Genomic DNA, 20,737 nt, shown 5'->3' with positions numbered 1-20,737 from the left:
TCTTCTCCACTGGGTCTTCAGGTGTCTTAATCTTTCTTACTTAAGTGATGTCATTTAGTTTACACTGGCCTCAGATGGATAAGTGGGAGGCGGCTGTCCTTGTGATTTCTTTAAAATTTGCCTGGAGTGGGTGTGTACCCTCCTCCATTTCTCTCGCACTGCACTCCGAATTCTGTTAAGAGTTAGAACTAGATCAGAGATTTCCACGTCTTCAAAGCGCAGCTGGGAAAGGAAATGATACCAGGGGCGGGGAGGGGGGACCGAGAAATAAGGGAATAAAAACCAACTTTTCTGGCAACTTCAATAAATCCGGTAACTGGAGGTAAAAAATAGATTGTGAGGGCTGGGTCTGGTCCGGATGAAACGCTAGGCTCCTTCCCAATTCCTGAGTCTGGCTCGCAAAGAGCGCCACTGGCATCTTGCCACGCGAGTGCCCCTAGACAGCCACACGCCCACTGGAACTGCACGTGAACAAAGCCTTTGCCCGGAGAACCACCGCCTGCGGTTTCTCAGTGCAATCTAGCTTCTCTCCGGAGTGTAGGGTGAATACAGGGTTAAGCTAGTTCCCTCCTCAGCAGGAGGGAAAGGAGGGGGAGGGGGAACGAAGCGTTCTGCCTCGCAGGGTACTCTGCAGTTAGTTGTACAGTTGAAAGCGGTAGCCATCACTTGTGAGTTTGGCGTCATCCATTGTCACAACCGAGGAATGTGCGCTAGGAGATAACACCAAGTGCAGGGCCTCTCAAACACGCAGAGCTCGCTCTGCTTCCAGGTGCGCTCCTTTCTGGTCCTCCGTCTCCAGTTTCCTGCAGCTGGAGACAGCACGTCTGAAACCGTCACGGCGTCCACGGAGCCTCAGGACCAGGGTGGAAGTTCTCAACGATGGGCAGGAGGGACCTCGGCGGCGACCCCTAAAACAATACCATGCCCGGGGAGTCCCTCTGCTGCCGCTGTGCCAGCTTCTTCCCTTTCCACCTTCCCGACCCAGTCGAATTCGGATGAACTAAGGAGACGAGGACACCAGGTAAAGGGATTGCAAAGCCAGGCGAAGTTTCTAGTGGTTGTCTTAGCTTTTCTTAAGTGGGCACCACGCTATCTGGGAAGATTGATTGTTTTTCCTTTTTTGAACAAGTGGTGGATGGTCGTTGGGTGGGAGTTCTAAGTATTGTCTTTTTACATTCCCAAAGAATATAGGCTTTTTTTTTTTTGTCTCTCTCTTTCTATCCCGACTTGGGGATACTCTCAAGTCGAATCCACGTCCTTTAGGGGTGTTTTGTGACTAAGTTGTGGGGGTAAAAACGCTCCCTTGCTGCCTGCCAGAAACATCGATCCTAAATGGAGTTTTCCAAATCCCCCATGCTTTTCGAACTCCAGCTTCCCATTTCCCCTAGAACGATTCTCTTAAGTCCGGTAAGTAGCAACCACCCCTACCCGTCCCTGTTGAATCCTAGGAGTAATATTTGTATCTGAAGCCTCTACCCGCCCTGTGCCCCAAATCCGGGATTAATTAGCTACTAAACTGAGGATGCTAGTTTGTTTTCTTTCCAATCGAGTGTGATTTTTCCAAACCAAGGACCCTTTCTGTTCTGCTCTTGCACTGGGGACTGGCAGTTCCAGGGTTCGTGTAATTGCGCTTTCCTGACTCACCGGCGGGGGATGGAGAAGTCCCCCGGAACTCTATAATCACTTTCCCTGCGCCGCGTGCCTGGGAGGTAGATCTGGGTCCTTCTACCCCCCCCTCCCCGCCCCCGGCGTTGAATGCAAGGCCGAACAGATGCCCAAAGTGGTAAGGGCAAGGACCCATCAAGCTGCCCTGAAGTCCCCACCAGACTAGCGACCTCCTGGGAAAGATTCCACTGCTAAGCTACCAGTCCAGGGCTCTTCCTGGAGCTTTCAGCGCCGCCGCGAATCACTTCTGTTTTGCAAACCCTCCACGATGAAGGGTCCGAGCGAGCTAAGGTCTCTGCACTAATCAGGGAAGCGAACATTTAGAAAAGAGTCTGTCTGTCTTGAAAGGACTGGTCCTAAACTTGCTGTTTGGATAAATCATCTTGCCAGTCAGGTCTTGGGCCGAGGCAGTTGCTGCTGAAGGCTACCGCAAGCAATCGCTGCTGTCATCTTGGCGCTTCTCTTCGGAAGCTTCCAAGATGACTCTCACTGTTCCTTCTCCTCAGATTAGAGTCTCCATTGGTGCCCCATTCTTCTTGGATATTTGTCAGGAACACTTCGAGTTTGAAAAAAAGACAGGCTACATATATGTGTTTTCTAGTTGCCTTTGTATCTAAAAAGGACAGAAGTGGCAAGCTCTCTTGGACCTCAGCGGTGTGTGTCAATGTGTGTGAATGCATGTGTCGCGGTGCGTTTGGGTGGATCCTTGTGTGGTCTGGGAGACGAATCGGGCGCATCTCCAAGTCGTTTTACCAGGATTTAAGCGCTCAAATCTATGAAGGCAGCAGACACAACAGCTATGCAAGGAAATAAAAACAATTGGGGAAGTGGTGCCAAGTGACTCAGACTTTGAACCGAGGACAAGGAGTGCGGTCGCGCCTGGGGTTCGTCCGGAAATCATCTCCAGCGTGTTACAGGCAACGCCCTTGCCAAAGTCGTCAGCCCAGAATGCTGAGAAGATCCCGAGGGAGTTGGTCCAGAGCGAGCTTTCAACTTGCAAATTGCCTTTCCTGGGGCCCTACCCACAGCGCGCCTCACTGCAGCCTAAAGCTCGGTGCGTGCTTGTTCTCCCTTTTCTGTTAGTTTTCTCCGGGTCTCCAGACTAGTTAAAACACGATCACAACTTGCTGGAGACTTATGGGCAACAATGAATGGAAGAGCAAACCAGGCTGCCATCCCTTTGCCAAAAAGAGAAAGGGAAAAAATAAAAAAAAAATGAGACAGATATGTCTCAGATTTCTTAGATTACTTTTTAACCTTTGCAAAGAGAATCCCAAGTGGCAAAGGTGTGCCAGTTGGACATTTTAACTACGCAGCCTGTTTTCAGTCTTTGAAGCGGACCTTGTCGGGTTGTTCATTGTAATTTCTAGAGACAGCTCACCTACTGATAATCACTCTTTCCAGGAGTAGCCAGGGTGACAGGGGGAAATTGATGTGTTTGTTTAAATATGATGCCAAACTCTAATTCCTCCAATTAAACTTTATGGAAGAAACCTTGATGAGTAGACCTTTGATGGGCTGGGGGTGCGACACATCCCCAGTGTTCCCTGCCAGTAAAATAACGCCATTTTGGTTGAGAGACTTGCTCTATTTTTACCCTCTAATGTTACATTTCGATCATTTTTGAGTCTAAGTAATAGCTCCTCTTGCGTGGACGTACATCGGGCGAACAACCTGGTGGTTTCTTCACCGTTCTGAGAAACTGAGAGTAGGGAGGATGCCTGAGGCTTAGAGAGAGAGAGAGAGAGGGAGAGGCGCGGTGCTAGGTCAAGTTGGCATTCCTGGGTTAGCCGGGTGCACGTAATTCTCTCCAGGGAGGACAGGGTTAAAAGCCCCATCTGACTTTGCCTCTTGGAAAGCTTAGGGTTGCTGCGGCTCCTCCCAAGCATTCTTTAAACCAGAGAAGTGGGAGGGACTCGGCTTGGGAGGGAGGAGAAGAGGGAGGCCAAGAAAGAAGGCTCGAAGAGGGGAGCGCGCCAGAGCACGAGGGACCGAGGGAGAGGAGGGGCGTGCAAGCTGCAAAGCCGACCCTGCGAATTCATTACAGTAAACATCTCCCGGGGGTGTCAGGAGGGGTGGGGGTGGGGACCTCGGCATCTACATTAGCGGACCCGGTCCGATCAAGGCAGCAGTGTGGCTGGAGCAGCCTCCAGACTCGCGCCCCGCAGACGCTGCACTTGGAGTCAGCCCCGCGCCCGCCCCCGCGCAGCCCGAACTGCACGCCCTGCTGCGCGTGGTCCGCACATTCGCTGCGACCAAACGCCCGCCCGCCCGCCCAGTTCTCCCGCCGACTCCCGCGGTCCTCTGTCTCAGAGAAGTCCCGAACTCGACCGGGACGCTCTCCACCGCCCTACTAGATCGCTCTACTTTATTCGGGGTACAGGGTGGAGAGGGGTGAGACGGAAGAGAGGACACCCGGAGCTGTGGCAGCCGGAGCCTAGATAAAGTGGCATGCTGGACCCCTGGAGGCGGAGGTGGCGGAGGACGGGGGAAGACGATGCCGCGGCTCCGTAGGGGACGTAGGCGACTACAGGCAAGGCGAGCAGGGCGCTTGGGCGCCGGCAAGCTGCCGGGAGGTGCGCACCGCTCTGAGGTTCTGGCCTCAGCTTCCCGGAGCTCCGACACAGCCAGAAACATAGCTGGATTGCAGCAGCCACCGCCGCCACCTGGAGGACCGAGCAAAAGTTTGGATCTGGGGGAGGGCTTTGCGCTGAGCGGGATCACCAGCAGGGCTGGAGAGAGACCTGGAAAACCTTAGCAGGTAAATGCGCACCCTTAACCGTGTCCCCTCCCCCCAGGCTTTGGATCCTTTAGGTTCGACTCAAAGTAAGACTGGGGCCAAGTTCAAGGTCCCAGAAATGGGTTTCCAGCGCTGGCAGTTGACAGTCATGTTAACTGGGGATGGGAATGGGAGCCTGTGGCGGCGGGGGTGGGAAGTGTCTTGGTGTTTCTTCCTGCCAGATAGGCAGCTGTGTAAATCGACCCCCCACTCTCAGTGGAGGAGAACCGTGGGCCCCAGCTGGTGTCTGATTCTGTATAGTTTGGAAATTTAGAAAGTGTATTCAAGGACTTTTAAGTGTGCCTGAATCCATTGTGATTGATGGATTTCATTCACCCCATTCTCTCAGCCCTGTTTAATATAAAAAGAAAGGAAGCTTACTTTTGCTTGCCTGCTTCTCGCAGTCTTCTCTGAATCTTAGATTTAGAGAGGGGTATGAATATTGAAAGCAAAGTGGAAAAAACATCCTCTCCCCCCGAACCCCCCCGACCCTTTGACATCCTCGGAGTCTTCCCTAATTTCATTCATCTTCTGGTGTCATAAAATATGAACTATAAAAGTCACATTTTCATTGAAGGACAATATGAAATTTGGCTAATACGTTAGCCTTTCTAGCTCTAAATTTGCGTATAGTAGGGGAAAGAGAGACAGGAGGAATGGGTATGGATGTGTCTGGTATGTTCCACTGCCTGGGGTTAGTGATGTTACAGGGAGCACCCCCCCACACACACTTTGGTCTGATGCTCAGTGATGTGGGTGAACTGAGAATGGCTTCATGTGGGCGAAGAGGCTAGGGTACCAGAGGGAAGACACTCACAGTTCTGAATAGCAGCTCCACGCACTTCAGCTAATAAAACAGCTTCTCCTTGCTCCCAGGGCAGAAAAGATTCAGCACCACCACCACTTAAAATACTATAGAGTTTTGAAGCAGCTCTTGAGGGCCCTGGTATCATTTTTATTATGATGATCATTATTAATTCTGCTGGAACCTCATAGTACATTCTCTGAATGAAAACCATCTCTTGGAGAGCTTGTGATTAGTTCTAATAGAGGGACTCTCCCGTTAAGCTAACAGTAAACTAATCAAGTAAATGCAAGGCGAAAATCCCTGTAAATGCAAGCAAATGCTTCTCCAGGGGTACAGGGTGCCTATCAGATTTCTTTGCATGCTGTGTCTGCCATGCATAGCCTCTTGTAAATGGGAGCCTTTGCTCCCTATTCAGCTGGGAGGCTACTTAAATCACACAGGGCTCCAGTGAGCTTCAGAGCATGTCCACTCGCTTACAGGATTATTGCTAAATTTATTGTGCCTAGCTTCCCCCAGTCCAAAGCTAATATGAAGGACGGCTTCTGTATCAGAGTGGGATCCTCTCTAGTCCTACCTGGTATGACCTTATTAAATAAGCCAAGAAGCATCTTCCCCAAAATTGGGAGATAAATAGGATGCCAGGTTGGCATTTATCCAGTGCTTTATTTGATTGTTGCCGTATGGATATGCATTTTCAGGTCCGAATCTGAAGTGCTGGAACTGGATTATGTCTTTTAAATCATCAAGGATATTTACCAGATACATGTGGTTTGGCTGACCACCATATTAGAGGAGAATCAATCTTTGAGGAATATGTGCAGCAAGGAAAGTTGCCCGTTTGTCTGTTTTACCTGTCTTATTGCCCCTGAATGTGTACATCTTTTCTTCTCTCATCTCCTCATTTTTTTTTTCTCCAGAAGCCTGAGGAAATCAAAACAGGCTAGAGTAAACCATTTAAGCGTCTTTACTAATGACTGCTGATGGTACAGCACCACATTGTCATGTCAAGTTGCAAATATATTTGACTGGAGAAAGTTGGGAAATGTGATTTCAAACGTTATCCATGTGTTGGATAGTAGAAACACAGAGCTGTAAAAGGAATTGGGCCAACAATGCTATTGTAGACCTATCATAGACTTACCACAGGAGGAATGCTAGACTTTTTGTGTTCTTCCTTTCCATCCCTTTTTGTTTGTTTGTTTGTTTTTGGTACCTACTTAGGTAGTTTCACTTTAAAGGAAATAAATTTTGCCATGCTGGCCTACTCTGGGGTTCCTAGAGCAGTTGTGTTTTTTTCCTGTATGCAAGGTTTGAGATGATGTGATCATATCTGAGTTTGAACGTCTGGATCTCGTTTGAACCTTCTCTGATGCACTTTACGTTTATTCTGGCCTGCTGGATAGCTTGACTTAGGATTTAGACCAATATTCCTAAAGCAGCGATTAAGTTTCCCTGTTTGAAGCTGTGGTTTCAAGTATGTCCACAACCAGAGTATTCTGTAGAGGCTCAGCTGGAGCATCTGATCTGATTTGACTCTTCAGCTCTATACTTTTGAAAGGAAGAATGGCTCCTGTGATCAGCAGTACCTTGGGTTCAAAATAAATAAATAAATAGAAAGAGTGAGAGCGCTCAGAGATTTTGCTGTCTGTTTGGAATATTCCAGTAAGGTGAAGGTGATGAGCATTGATTCTGTTTGGTTCATGCTTTTCTGGACAATCATCTTTTGGTATATTTAATTTTAATTCAAGTTCCCTCTCTCCCCCGCACACACTGGATTGCTTTAATAACTTTGTGGTTTCTGCCACACTGATTCAAATTCAGTCCATTAGTGACCTCTATCTGTGAGAAGTGAATACTCATTGTTTTTCTTGCTTCTCATCAGCATCTGCAGACAGATGATGAGTGTCTGGGGACCTACCAACTCCATAGATCTTTCTGAATATTTCATATTTTTTTCTAATTTGATTTTTCTAATACAGAGTTCAGTGCAGATAATGATATTTAATAACAGTAATAAATGTTATCAGGGAACAGTACTACTAAATAGTTTTTCCATAAAGCATCGACAATATGATCAACATAAATTAAATCCCAGCAGAATTGCACACTCAAGGCTACTGTTATGTTGAGACTCACAATGCTGCTGAATGTCTGTGAAATTTTATTGCCCCCAAGTGCTTACATAACAAGGGAAACTGGAGACAGGCCCAGAACATATATGTGGTAACTGGACTTCTTACTTGCCGTATGCCTGCTTCTTTAAATTCAGCTTGGCTTCTGCTGTGAACTTAGGTGCAGATGAGGGACTAGGTGGAGTACGAAAACGATATCTGTAAACAAATGGTCTTTTAAAGAGACTCTAAAAGCCTGACTCCTAATCCAGCTGTATCTTCTGGGGCTTTTCGAATAGAAATCCAAATTTTAGTTGATTATTCAAAATGTTAATTGAAGCCAAAGTTTTCTGCACTTCTTAACTTTAGTGGATATCGTTATGTGACATTTTCCACATGTTTTTCATGTAGTGGTGTTTTGGATTTGGAGCTTTTAGGAGTTTTTCTTTCTTTTCCCTTGTACAGGTTTTATACAAGAGACATTTTTAAAGACCAATTATTGTTATTACTGAAGTTAAACAATTATAGTATTATAATATCCCCACGGGCTTCCTTTCCTTATTGTTCCTGCCCTCCTTTATTTGCTTTTGAGAAATCATATTTTTCCTCTACAACTACATGTTGAGGGTAGGAGCAGTATTATCAGTGTGTTGTGATCTTCTTTAATAAAAACTAACCTCCAAGTTTATAATAAAATATACACACATACACACCTCAATAGCTATTTTCAGACATTATTTTCAAAAATCAAAGTATGTTTCTTTTTTAAGGGCTATGACACTAATATTGTAATAGGAATACTCTGTGTTCTGATGAATACAGAGGCTTATTTCAGTCTCGTGAAACAGTAAAACACTGTATTAACAAAATAATCAGTGATATTTTGAGTACATGGTCAAAATCTGTTAGAACCTTCATGTTTCTTTCCCTTTTCTTTCCTTTTTTTTTCCCTACCCTTTGGCGAATGTCACATCTACTGGTCCTTTTGGTTTTCTTTGTTTCTTTCTACTGTGGCTCTTTGAAGTGCTTCAAAATTAAACAGTAGCTACTTTTTAGGGAAATTCATCATGGTATGTTCTGGATTCCAGGAGAGTTAATGACGCAGAAAAAGTCCTGTAAAACATCTTTGTAAAAGAAGTCCTTCTCTTGAAGGCTTCCTACTTACTGGCCTCCTGTACCATTTGCAGTGAATTGGAACTCCGTTATTTATTTTTCAAATACCACCTCTAACTTAATTTAATGTGGGATGTGTTTCTGCAGAAGTGTGCATTTGCCTTGTGTGTCCCGAGTCCCTTCAACAAAGCAGTATCATTGTTACCAAACTGCAATAAGGGAAGGTCACAGAAAATCCTCTGCTATAATTGAGGAAGTCAGAAGGCCTCATTCACAATTCTCAAATGCTGGTCAGTTACTCTGCTGATATTTAATAAGGACATACATTTTTCTCCCAGCAACTTAGTGGTTAAAGACTTCAGCCGTTTTTGGAAGCATTCACATAATAAGACTTTGGAGCTGCAAACATTTCCTTGACGCTTCTCATTTTCTTCTTGTGTTGATTTTAGAGGAATGTGCAAGAAATTTGAAAGCAGCCTTCTGTTGACCTAAGTTTTTATAAGTTTATAGGTCCTGTTGCTCATTTCAATCATATTGTTGTATTTCAGCTCTTTTTGTCCAGGCTTTCATAAAGATAAAAGAACTCCCCATGTGAACTGTTGAAGAACCTGAAGGGTTTTGGAGTTAAGCCTACTGAAAACTAGGAGGTCTCGAAGTTCGTAGATGCCCGTGGTCACTGAGACCACCTTTTCGGGGAGTGAAAGAGCAGTGGCTCCTGTGTCGACTCACGAATACACTGCTCACCAGAGTCCACCCAGGTCACGTGGCCAAGTGGAAAACATTAGATACATATTAGTCCTGAAATAGGTTCACATGTTGGTGTCACTCATCCCCAGCAGGTTGTGGGTGTCACTTTCATGAGAATCTCGGGTCAAGGCAACCTTTGTGAGCGTTTCCTATCCGACTTGGCTCCCCAACTTGGATGCAGATGCTTGGGTAAAGAAGTTCTAGTACTGCTGTTCTAGAAGTTGTGAGGGAGTTCTAGTGCTCAGTGCCATGAAGGACAAAGGGGAGCTAAGAAGGATAGCCTGGATAAGCATTGCCCTCTAAGACTATATTAGAAATTTCAGTGTTTTTCTTCTTCCCTCGTGATCCAACTTCTATGTAAGTGACATTCTGAAGCTAAGGGATGCTCTGTACATATCCATTTAATTCATTTTAAATCTTAAGGAAGCAACTGCAGAAATTTCCAAATATAGATCAAAAATTTCATTCTTTATAGAACCACCAAAATTGATCTGAATTTGTTTTTTTTTAATACAGGATATTCATGGCAGTCTTTGATATATTTGCATTTTAAACATTAGTATTTTCCTACCCTTTTTCCACGATTGTACAAGATTACGAGTTTTTTTTTTTTCTGAATATTTTTGTGGTGTAGGCATCTGGCTTCTCAACCACAACAGGGCGTGAGAAATGACATTTTTTTTTTTTTTTGAGGAAAGAAAAATACAGAGAGCCTTCTTTTGTCAGTATATTCCTTCCTATATTTGACCTTGTAGGATTTGTTTAATCTCCTGGAGACTTAATTTCCTCTTTGCAGAGTTCAACAGAGTTGTTGAGAGGTCAAATAAGATTAATGTGTGTGGAATGCCTTGATAACAATACAGTGTTATATTCTCATAAAGAGGCATTATTCAAGTCGATAACATTTATCACAGCATGACTGTCTTATGTTGGGATAGGCTAGGTTCTGTCTAATTAACAGGTTAACCAAGAGGTTCCCCTGCTCTTTAATGAGTCTTGGCTCTTCTGTGTGTGGTTTCACCTAACTTATGAATTTTTTTTATACCCACGTATCTCTTTTTTTCTTCTTCAATTTGTTTGGTGATTCCTTTGGTGAGCTTCATTGTTTTGATGGACTTCTTTCCAAGCCGTAGAAAGGGTGAGATGAGTTCAAGTACTAGCCTTTCCTTCCCTTGAGCTACTGAAGAACTGATTGAGGCTGAATTGATCATGGATGGATTCTGTTACAGATCTTTATTGGAAGAAACTACACATTCCCTTGAAATTAAATTGCTTCTGTTTCTGACCAAGCTTAAACTGTATGTGCAAGAGTTACTTCATGTGGAAATAACAGCAGTAATAAAAAATAAAAAAGTTTAACACATTGTTAATAAAGCATTTATCTTGTAAAAAAGATTATCATTTTAGTTCTTTGGTTGAAAAACAATTCCTTCGTTATTAATGAGTCTGATTTGCTATGAAGGAAACAAATAATACAAAACTTTGTGGTGTTAGTGTCACTGACTCTTAGTGACCTACTTCTTTACGGCTTTTATCTGTGCAGTTGTCCTATGTTAAACAGTTGTTTACACATTTATTACCCTTTGCTAATTTGTTCGCATGCAGGCCATTGTGAAGGTTAATTCTGATTGGTTTGATGATCCATGACCCAAAGTTTTACAAGGATAATGCATTTGTGAAATATATAAAACTCTCTTGAGATGGGGATTCCTGGTCAGAACTAATATTTTAACCAATGATTCTAAATTCTTTCTGAGTTCTAATTTATTAGCTTTCCAAGTTCTAAAACTTTGTCTTAATTTTTTGTTTTATTTATTTCTTTATTTTTTTATGTTTTTTTGAGATTACTGAAGTAGGGGTTCTCACTGTTTAACCATGACTGCTCGAGAACTCACTCTGTAGACCAAGTTGGCCTTGAACTCACAGAGATCTACCTGTCCTTGCTTCCAAGAGCTGAGGTTAAGGTCTGTATCACTACTGCTTAGTCTTTCTGAATTTTTGCATTTTATAGTACCTCATAAAGTCCATGATCATAGCTAGTTCGACAGTATGGATCAAAGTATTTTTGGTTATGGACTTGTTAAATACTTTAATAATAAGATTTTAAGAAAGAAGATGTTTTCTACTACTTAAAGTTAAATAATCAAATGAAAGGACCTTATATGTATCTGTGTGGGGAGTTAGTATGTTAGTGTGTAACCTTGCTAAGAATAAATATAATCTTAAATCTTAGAGACTGGAGAGGAAGTACCAAGCTGTTGTTAATTTAGCTATTGTTTTCTTGAGCTAATAAAATAAAAATAGGATAAAAAAAACTCACTAAAAGTTTTATCTTTTTCTCATGTTTTCTTTCTTTCTTTTTTTAATTACACTTCTTCCCTTCCCTTTCTGCACTCTGAACCCTCTCATACACCCCACCTTGCTCTCTTTCAAATTCAGGCCTTTCTTATATTACTGCTGCATGCATATATGTATTGTTTATGTATATACTCATATATTCTCAAACATAACCTGCTCAGTATGAACAATTTGCATACTCACAAATATGTTCTCAGGACTGAATATTTATATCAGACAGCCAACTGGTGTGATCATCCCTGGAGAAGACTCTTTGTCCCACTCTGCTTTCCTTAGGTGCCTGTAGTTCTTTAATTGGAGATTTTTCTTTTCCATGTAGGTTGAACGAAACAGTTTGTGAAGAAAAATACCAACTGCCACGAGCATATCTGTCTCTTGTGAAATAGAGTATGATTCTTTAGAAGCAGAAGGTAGACTACAGATTGTGAAGAAATCTTATTCATTCATTCAGAAGATGTTGTTTAGCGTTTGCCATGGGCCAGGAACTCAATGCAGGCATAAACAACCAGTATGACTGGAGAGTCAAGATTTAAGTAGTGAATGAGTCCTATGCTGAGACTCCAAGCTGGTGGCAGGAGAGGGTGGGGCAAAGCCTGATTCATCAGTGGTTTATGCATGGCTGAAGACATTGCTGTCAGCCTGAGTAAGTGAGCCAAGAATATGCAATGAAAGGAACTCTGGTTTTGGACAGTGACAACCTTAGGTCCTAATGTTGGCTCTTCTGCTTGTTAATTTGGTGAAATGTGCCCATTTTTAAAATGTTTCTCAGTCTTTGTCTGTTTAAGTAGAAAATGGGAGGGCTGGGTATGTATCTCTGTGGTCTAGAAACTGCTTAGTATTTATAAGGTTCTGCTATCTATTTCCAGCTGAAGAAGGACTGGGAAAGAAGGAGCGAGATGCGTGCAGTGAAACAAGAAAGGGAATAAAATTTTATGCGGTATCAAAAGTTCAGCTAGTAGTGAGTGGAAGAAGAAGGTGGTTTGTGATGAGGCTGGGAAAGAGAGAGGAACAGAATAAGAACTTCTCTCAAGTTGGGAAATCAGACAGTTACACCAATGAGTTCATTGAAAGCACCAATTTTTGATTAACAATTTTGTGTAATGTGCTCTCACACCTTGAGGTGTATATCCTTACACCCTTTGCCAATGTTGGGAAGAAAGCCAGATTCTAGACTGGGACACTGAACACAGTGAGCTGTGGTGATGATGTCTTTGTCAAGGTACAGCGATTTTTATCACAATGAATTTTAAGCATTTGCCTTGACCAATTCACTTTACCCATGACCCTTGCCAGATTCATGGAACACTCTCCACTTTGCTGTAGAAAATTAACATTATAATAATTGTCGTAATTTCTTAATACTTTTTCTGTCTGTGTGCCACGATTATACCATAATTGTCATGGTTAGTTTTTAGTGTTAGCTCAGTACAACCTAAAATTAGCTAGGGAGAGGGAACATCAACGGAAGAATCACCTCATTCAGAGTCTGTGGCCATATCTGTGAGAGATTGTCTTGATTGATAATTTAAGTGCGAGGGGCCATCCCACTGTAGACTGTACCATCATTAGCCAAGCAAATTAAGAAACTGTGTAAGAATTTCCCCGAGTGCTTCCACTCCTTCCCGGGCTTCCCTCAGTGTTGGGATGTGATTTGGAAGTGTAAGCAACTGAAGTGAACCCTTTCTTTCCCTAAGTTGCTTTTGGTCATGATGGTTTTCAGAGTAGCATGACTAGAACCCTTATGTAATGATGGACATCGGATGTGGGAGGGTGCTGTTGGGCCATCATTTCAGGGCGAAACCATTTCTCTCAAAAGCAGTTTCAATTAATTTAAATGTGGGGCTTTGCACAACTTCCACAACAGTCTTCTCAGCAAGTATATTCCTCAGATACACTGTTCAAAATCAATTTTAATTCATCATTTTGCTCACATATGTATGCAGAAAATATTACATATCATTATATATTTATGTGTGTATATATATAGTTACAGATCAAAATGCAGAAATTAGTATAAATTCATATAGTATATATATATATATATGAGATTTGCTTATTTTTAACATTATGAGTGCATAAATGTATTGATTTATAAAGGTGATCTTTAACAGAATGTTAGGCAGGCCTAAGCCCCAAGTAGGGAGACAGTAACTTTGCATTTTAAGATCATATAATATATAATGTAGCACAAATACATGTAATTAATCAAATTGGTGCAGTGGGCAGCAGACACTAGAGTACCCTTTGTAAGCTTTTGATGTATTTTTAAGTAGCTTCTAAGCTACAATTCAACCCAACATAAAACAATAAGAGCCTGTTTTGCTACTTTAGAACATGAAGGAGAGATTAAAATTCTTTGGAAACTGAGTTTTTTGAAAAATATTTTTCTTTTTACCCAACTAGGTAAGGAACAAGTCCAGTAGTGCTGACAGCAATGGAATTTAAAACTTCAGTCTAATAATCTCAGGCTCCAAGGAATGCCAGGCAGACTTCCGCTGGAGTCAGGAGCTTATAAATGAGGCCTGGACAAAGACTGAATCTTATCCATGTGCTATGCACCATGCTAGGTTTTCTTAGGGCATTTGGGATAAAAGTTTATGCAGGAAGTCGTCCTTGCTCACACAATGGTAATAGATAAAGCCACAGCTGAATTAAGTGAAGACACTGGATAAAAATGCGAGTTTTTGGACATTGTGTTTTAGTAGAACCTGGGATTATGGGCTCTTAATTAAGAACAACTTAATTGTAACTATAAGATTTCATTCTTTCTAACCTCAGTATTCTGTAGATATGTGATCAGCTAGTTGAGAATCACAGGAATTTCTCTCTCTCTCTCTCTCTCTCTTTCTCTCTCTGTGTGTGTGTGTGTGTGTGTGTGCGCGCGCGCGTGCATTTCCCACTTAAAAATACTGCTCCATAGTTCTTTATTTTTCAGATATCCGGGTGGCTTCACGCTTAGAAGCAACAGTGTCCTATATTTTTTTCTTTCTATCAGTACCTGTTCTCCCCGCCACCTGGAATTCATATCCTGTTTTTATTATTCTCAGAATTAATTTACTAAAACATCAAAGAAGCCAAAAGATATAGTTGCATCGTATTCTTCATCACCTCACGAGTTTCCTGGGTTCTCTGTCCTTCTAGACAAAGCCTGTCCAAATATGTTGGTCTGTCTTGCAAGATCCCTGATTATCCAGGTATCTGGATAAAACCAAGCTCTCATTTGTTCTCAAACACCCGCGCCATGTACTTAAGTTAAGAAAAATCAACCTTTCCCATGGTGCTTATCTTTTATGCAGAATATTAACCAATTTTTCTTCTTTTAGTCAACTTTTCCTGTAAAAGTCACTGGGATGTAGTAAGCTTGTTTTTTTTTTTTTTTTTTCCAAGCATCATTTAAAACTTCCTTGCCTACTGGTTTATGGTCTATTTTAATGTGTTTTCACTCATGTCTGTGTCTCTCACTGTATTCCAGACTTTGACTCAGTCATTATTTCTTCCTAGTGATAGTGAAAATGCCTGGTTCAGCAAATTCTGCATCCGTGTAATTACATGAGTTCATTTGTAACGTCCTGAGCTGATCATGAATGACAAGATATTCATATGGTAGCAGAGAAGGACTGTTTGTCGGAAGTCCATTTCACTCCCCTACACGGGTTGCCTAATGGAAAGAAATATTGCCCCCGCCTTTTTGATTTGTTCTAAGCAGGTTTTACAAGTAAATACTAGCTGGTTAACCAAACCCTGATCAGCATCAGGCTTGCCAACCCACACGTGAGGTAATTCAGATGCCACATAGCACGTATCTGTTTAAGGAGATAATTTTGTCTCATGATATGTCTTTCCTGATGCCAAATGAAACTGTTGAATGGATCCTCATATTAGATGTGTATTTTCACATGGGATAAAGTTAATAGTTCACTGAAATTACCTTTATGGACCTGTCTTGGCAGTATTAAAGGAAACAAAGCAAAGCACATGTGAGGGTTTGTACATTTGCTCTCCTTTTATAATTTTTGTCCTTTGATTTTATTTTATGTATTCTATCTTAGGCATAGTTTTTTTAACAGCGTTCTCTGAGAGGCAGGGGCTTTCCAGAGAGAGCAAAAGAAGACTAGAAATAACAACCTCTTTATCACTCTTTCTCCACACAACAGGGTCTGCTTAGTCTGTTGGATTTGCATGTTGAGTCCAGCAAAGGACTTGCGAAGGTTATCACGAGTTCCAAACATGTATAGCATAAGTTGCTTCAGTAGTTAATCATGGCAACTACAGTGGGTAAATCATAGCTTTATTTATTTTGTTGGTCAAAAGACAATTCTAACTCCACTCTTCTGATTTCATGGTGGGTGATGAATAGGTGGTTAGAGACGGCTAGCTTGTAAGCGCTGTGTCTATGGTTGCACCTGTTTTTCAGAAGAACAAAGCAGAGGCAGAAAAGTATGGAAAAATGAGGCATATATTTTGATATGCATTTTGTAAGGTTCCCTTAACGTTGCATATATTGTCCTTTCTTTCACACACTAAGATTGGTTTCCACAAGGTCAAGACCTTTCACACCGCAGACTAATGGCATCTCACATTTTTAGTGCTAATCTGTGGGATTCTGTGAAGCACTAGCGTCTCCCTGTTCTTGAGTTGCAAAGGGTGTTAGAGAGGCCACAGTCTCATCCAGAGGATCAATAATCACAGCACCTTCATTAAAGGTTAGTGATGATGCTATCCATCATAGAGTTATTCTTTTAGAAGGCTGCTTATTCAATTCATGCATGATACCACATTAAATTCTTTACAAAGCTTGTGTGAAGTACCTTATTCTGACTGATATTGTAAAGGTTCTGCTTTGCACATAGAGCAAATGGTAGGGTTGTTTACTTTCCTTACCTTACCTTATAATTATTAATATTTTTGGTTTATACAGTGCAACCACCTAAGACATTGTGATATAATCCTTGCCATTGTTTTCCACGAAGGAAATGATTTTTGAATCACTTAATATAATTCAGTGAAGTGGGCATAGTGGAAGTGTCATTTATTTGTAAATAAAGAACAACAACACTTAGCAACATTTTTGACAGGAGTATGAGTCTGCAAATAAAAAGTAGAAGTGGAGGACTATGTTTAAACGTAGACGAGGCTCTCATTTCTTTTTTCCTTGCCTGCTTACCAGCATCGCTAATAAATAGTTAAATGAATTGATTTGAGATTCACCTCTTTTCCCTGTGGAGGTGATAATGGGCAATGAAGTGACCAGAGGGCAGATAACAACATAAAGTGTATAGCTTGAGAGAGCCTGGAATAATGGAGAATTGACTGTGTTATAAATAGGTCAGGTCTGCTCCTTTTCTCAATCTATGTAATTGCCTGGGTGGTAGAATTTTATTGAGTGAAAAAATGACCCAGAGATGGGCTGGGAAAGACTTATTCTCTGTTGATGACTTGAAAATAAGCAAAGTCTAAGCTTTCAGATCTCCTGTCTGTTAAATTCTTTTGGCCATCCTCCTGTCTTCTTGACTTTCTGCCAATGGAGTTTATCTCTGCACAAGCAAAATTTGTATTTTTTTTTAAATTCCAGAGTTAGAATTGAGATTCCCCCATTTACGTGTTCATGATATTTGCACGTAAATACTTTTAATACTGTTGAAACCAAGGGTTCTGTTTATCATTCCTTTCCCTTCCCTTAAGGCAGCAGGCTGTAGTTTCTGTTATCCCTGCACACATTTGTCACCCTACCCCATTAGCTGCAGTGAGTCATGAGGCCACTGCAGATTATTTCTGACCTGGGTCAGTCTAGATGAGCTCACTTAGGGGCTTGTCTGACAGAATTCAATACCCAGGTGTGGGAAAATTTTGGAGAGCATCCTTACAGCCACCTAGCTCTGACTCCTTGGAAACAACAGCTCATTTTAGAGCTCTGGAAATGTTTTAGTGTTTCTTATCTCGGACGCTGCACTCAAGGGGATATAAACTTTGGTTACCTTGGTTTTAGAAAGGATCAAGTCCATTTCAACACAACTCATAACTGCCTTCTGTGAATTTTTCTGGGAATGGCTGGCCAGCTCCGTTCTCTGCACCACAAGCCTCAGTAGGTTGGCCTCGGGCATGGGAACTCTCTTTTTCCCTTTTATTGCAGAACTTACCTGGGCTTTCCAGATTTCAGTGTCAGTATATTTTAGGTTGAGCTAATCATCATTGGGAAAATTCCACTCATGCTTGATTCACAGGTATTTTTTTCTTTTTTTTTCTTTCTTTCTTTCTTTCTATTTATTTATTCATTTATTTTTGTTTTGTTTTTTGTTTTTCGAGGCAAGTTTCTCTGAAGTTTTGGAGCCTGGCCTGGAACTAGCTCTGGTAGGCCAAGCTGGCCGCGGACTCACAGAGAAACGCCTGTGTCTGCCTCCTGGGTGCTGGGATTAAAGGCCTGCCCCACCTCTCATCAATTTGCAGATATTTTATGAACAATAGGTGCTGCCTATATAGGACCACGACTTTGGGTCATCTGTTCTTGTTGTTTTGTGAGTCCGGGTTCAGTCTGCAGTTCAGGTATGCCTCAAACTCTTGAGACTGTGTGTTAGCGTCCAAAGTGCTGGAAGTACAGGTTTTCTCTACAGTGCCTGGCCAACATTGAGTAACTGTTACCATTCTTCCTTGTTCGTCCCTACTCCTCCCACCTTTCGTTTCTTGCATTATGAGGGAATTCTTTCCTTAGGGCCTGTAGCAGAGACTTACAATGGTCACCAGGGTAGTGAATTACACTTAGTCCCTCCTTTTGTGCATTCTTCACTGACCTCAAGGGCAGTTACATGACTTCTACTCTTCCTGGTAATTACACTTCACATTAATTGTGCAGTTCAGGCTGATTTCCAGAGTCTGAAACTAAATTTTTTACTCCCAAAGTCTTCCCTGGTCTTTCAAGGACACTTACCCTTCTCCTTTTCTGAACTAAATTAAGGATAGGCTTTTACTTATTTTTCTGCTAGTCTCAGTGTGGGTATAAAGTACTCCCAAATGGTGTTTCTACTCTCTGACTGTGAAGTCACGCAGAGGAAATGTAACTTGCAAAAATGAGGAGCTGAACACTCAGGTGTCTGTCTCTCTACCTCTGAAACTTACTTAAGTGTTGCTACAGGCTGAGCCCATCTTTAGCGATACTTGCTCCAATGGCGTTTTCATTGCTGAACATACTAGTATTTATGGATCTTGTACAAACAACGCTGATGTACAAAGGTTTTAAATGATCTAATAGAAGAAGCTTCCTTTGTTCTCTCCGTGGAGTACTTTTCAAAGCAGTGTGGCCTCTTGCTGTGAAAACAGGAAGGTAGAGCATTCCAATGGCATCATGAGTCCTCTGTTTATATCTGTCGAACCTGTACTCTTTCCAGGCCTCCAGGCAAGAGCAAATGGGAGTAATCAGAGACATTAGAACTTGATTATGTTGAATTGGATTTTTAAAACTGGAGCTTGATAGCCAAAATTAGTGGTTTGGTAGTTTATTGTGAAAGAAATACTTGTGATATTGCAAAACCATAGACTCCAGCTTGCCAGAATTCTTGCCGGAATTCAAAATGGTATTTTGCAAAATACAATAATTGTATTTTTTAATCATATTTTGATTATTTCCATAGTATACAGGGAACACATCTTAGGGTGGAGAAGGAGGAAGGCTTGGATTTACAAAGAATAGATTTGAACCCTGGATCGGCCTCAGCCTGTCAGCATGCTTCTTTCCCTTTATATTTGTTTTCTCACTTTTTAATTAGAGGATATATAATACTCATAGGACCATTTTGATTGGCAGCTTATGTGGTACCGGCATATATCATGACTCCCCGGAACAAAGGCCTTTCTCGTCTACCAATCAACTTGACACAGGGAATTTGGCTTTAAGTCGCTGTTTTCTCCTGCATAGATAAGAACATTCTGCAAGGCGGCTACTGGTTCCCGCAATGGAACCTTCTGTCTGGCCACCATGCATTTCTCTATAACAATATTTATTTCTGAGGTTCAGAGGAAGGTAAGATACTCTGGAAATAGTTATTGCTCTCTCTCAATGAGGATCCTCTTTGCTTGTAAAATCAATTCTCTTTCTGAGAACAAAATGAAAAAAAAATAAAAGAAAGAAGAAAGGAAAGAAAGAGAAAGAAAAGGGAAAGAAAGATAAAAGAAAGAGAAATCTTTCCCGCAGTCTCATCATTTCACAGACAGTGGATAATGGGGTTTGATAGAAAGGAATTACCCAAACAAAGCCTTCTTCAAAGTACATGGCTGTAGAGGAAGGCTGCTGATAATAGGAGGAAAGGGAGTTTTTCTGCTAAATTTCATCTTGTCACTATAAACGAGCCAGTACAGGATTCCTGATGTAGTCTATGGGGACAATGCTGCGAATGTTTCCTCTAGGTGCAATTCTCCCGTAAGAGTGTCTGAGGTGAACATGTATTTTAGAGAACCCCAGGGAGTGACTGTTAGGAGACAGACAGATGAACAAATGAGAGAGTGGTTGGAAAGAGAAAGGCAGAAATAAACAATAAATAATAAATAGGTAAATCATTTGAATAAATCTCTATCACATTATGACATGGGATATGTTTCATTTTGCTCAGTATAGGATAAATGTGATTATAGTTTGCCTATGAGTGCTTTTGTTTTTCTGCATGATATTAATATCATCTGAAACTATATGAAATTTTTGTTTCCAAGTTCCTTACTAATGCAAAATTATGTTAGATTTTTGTCCTTTTCACTGGTTGGAGAAAAATGTGGTCTGTATTCCTTTCTTCTTGAAAATGATTTATTGATTTTTAATGTATGTGGGTTTACCTGCATATATGCATGTATGTGTGCATTTCCCATAGAGGCTAAAAGAGAACCTGGGATTTCCTGGAAGTGGAGGAACCCATGCATAGGAATGGGTCCTTGTGCAGATGCTGGACCATAACCAGGATCTTTTGTAATACCACTAAGTGCTCTTAGCCATTGAGTTGTCACTCTAGCCCAGTGTTCTTTTCTTTTCTTTTTTCTTTTTTACTAGAACTTAAAGGTTTGCACATAATCTGCAAGGTCAATATCAGACATAAATACAGTGATTTATGGAACATGTTTGTGACCCAAGGGAAAAGAATGCTGAATATTTTTTTGTGTGGGAGGATTGATCTCCCATAC

The 20,737-nt window shown here is 41.7% G+C and overlaps 1 protein-coding gene across 2 annotated transcripts in view; it reads left to right on the top strand.

Moving 5' to 3' along the window:
• Positions 1 to 470: 470 nt before the first annotated feature.
• Positions 471 to 20,737, top strand: part of Flrt2 (fibronectin leucine rich transmembrane protein 2) — a 94,382-nt gene continuing 74,115 nt past the window's right edge. Inside the window, exon 1 of one of the 2 annotated variants that reach the window (XM_048449367.3) lies at positions 471 to 1,021. The gene's annotated coding sequence lies outside the window, so the exon portion shown is untranslated. Of the gene's footprint in view, positions 1,022 to 3,667; positions 4,427 to 20,737 lie in introns of those variants that run through there. The other variant, XM_087911587.1, reaches the window with a different exon arrangement.

This window comes from Myodes glareolus, chromosome 11 (genome assembly GCF_982192425.1).
Source record: "Myodes glareolus chromosome 11, mMyoGla1.1, whole genome shotgun sequence".
In the NCBI taxonomy this organism is placed as follows: Eukaryota; Metazoa; Chordata; class Mammalia; order Rodentia; family Cricetidae; genus Myodes; species Myodes glareolus.
The sequence above is the reverse complement of the archived record's forward strand: the minus strand, read 5'-3'. Positions and strand labels throughout refer to the sequence as shown.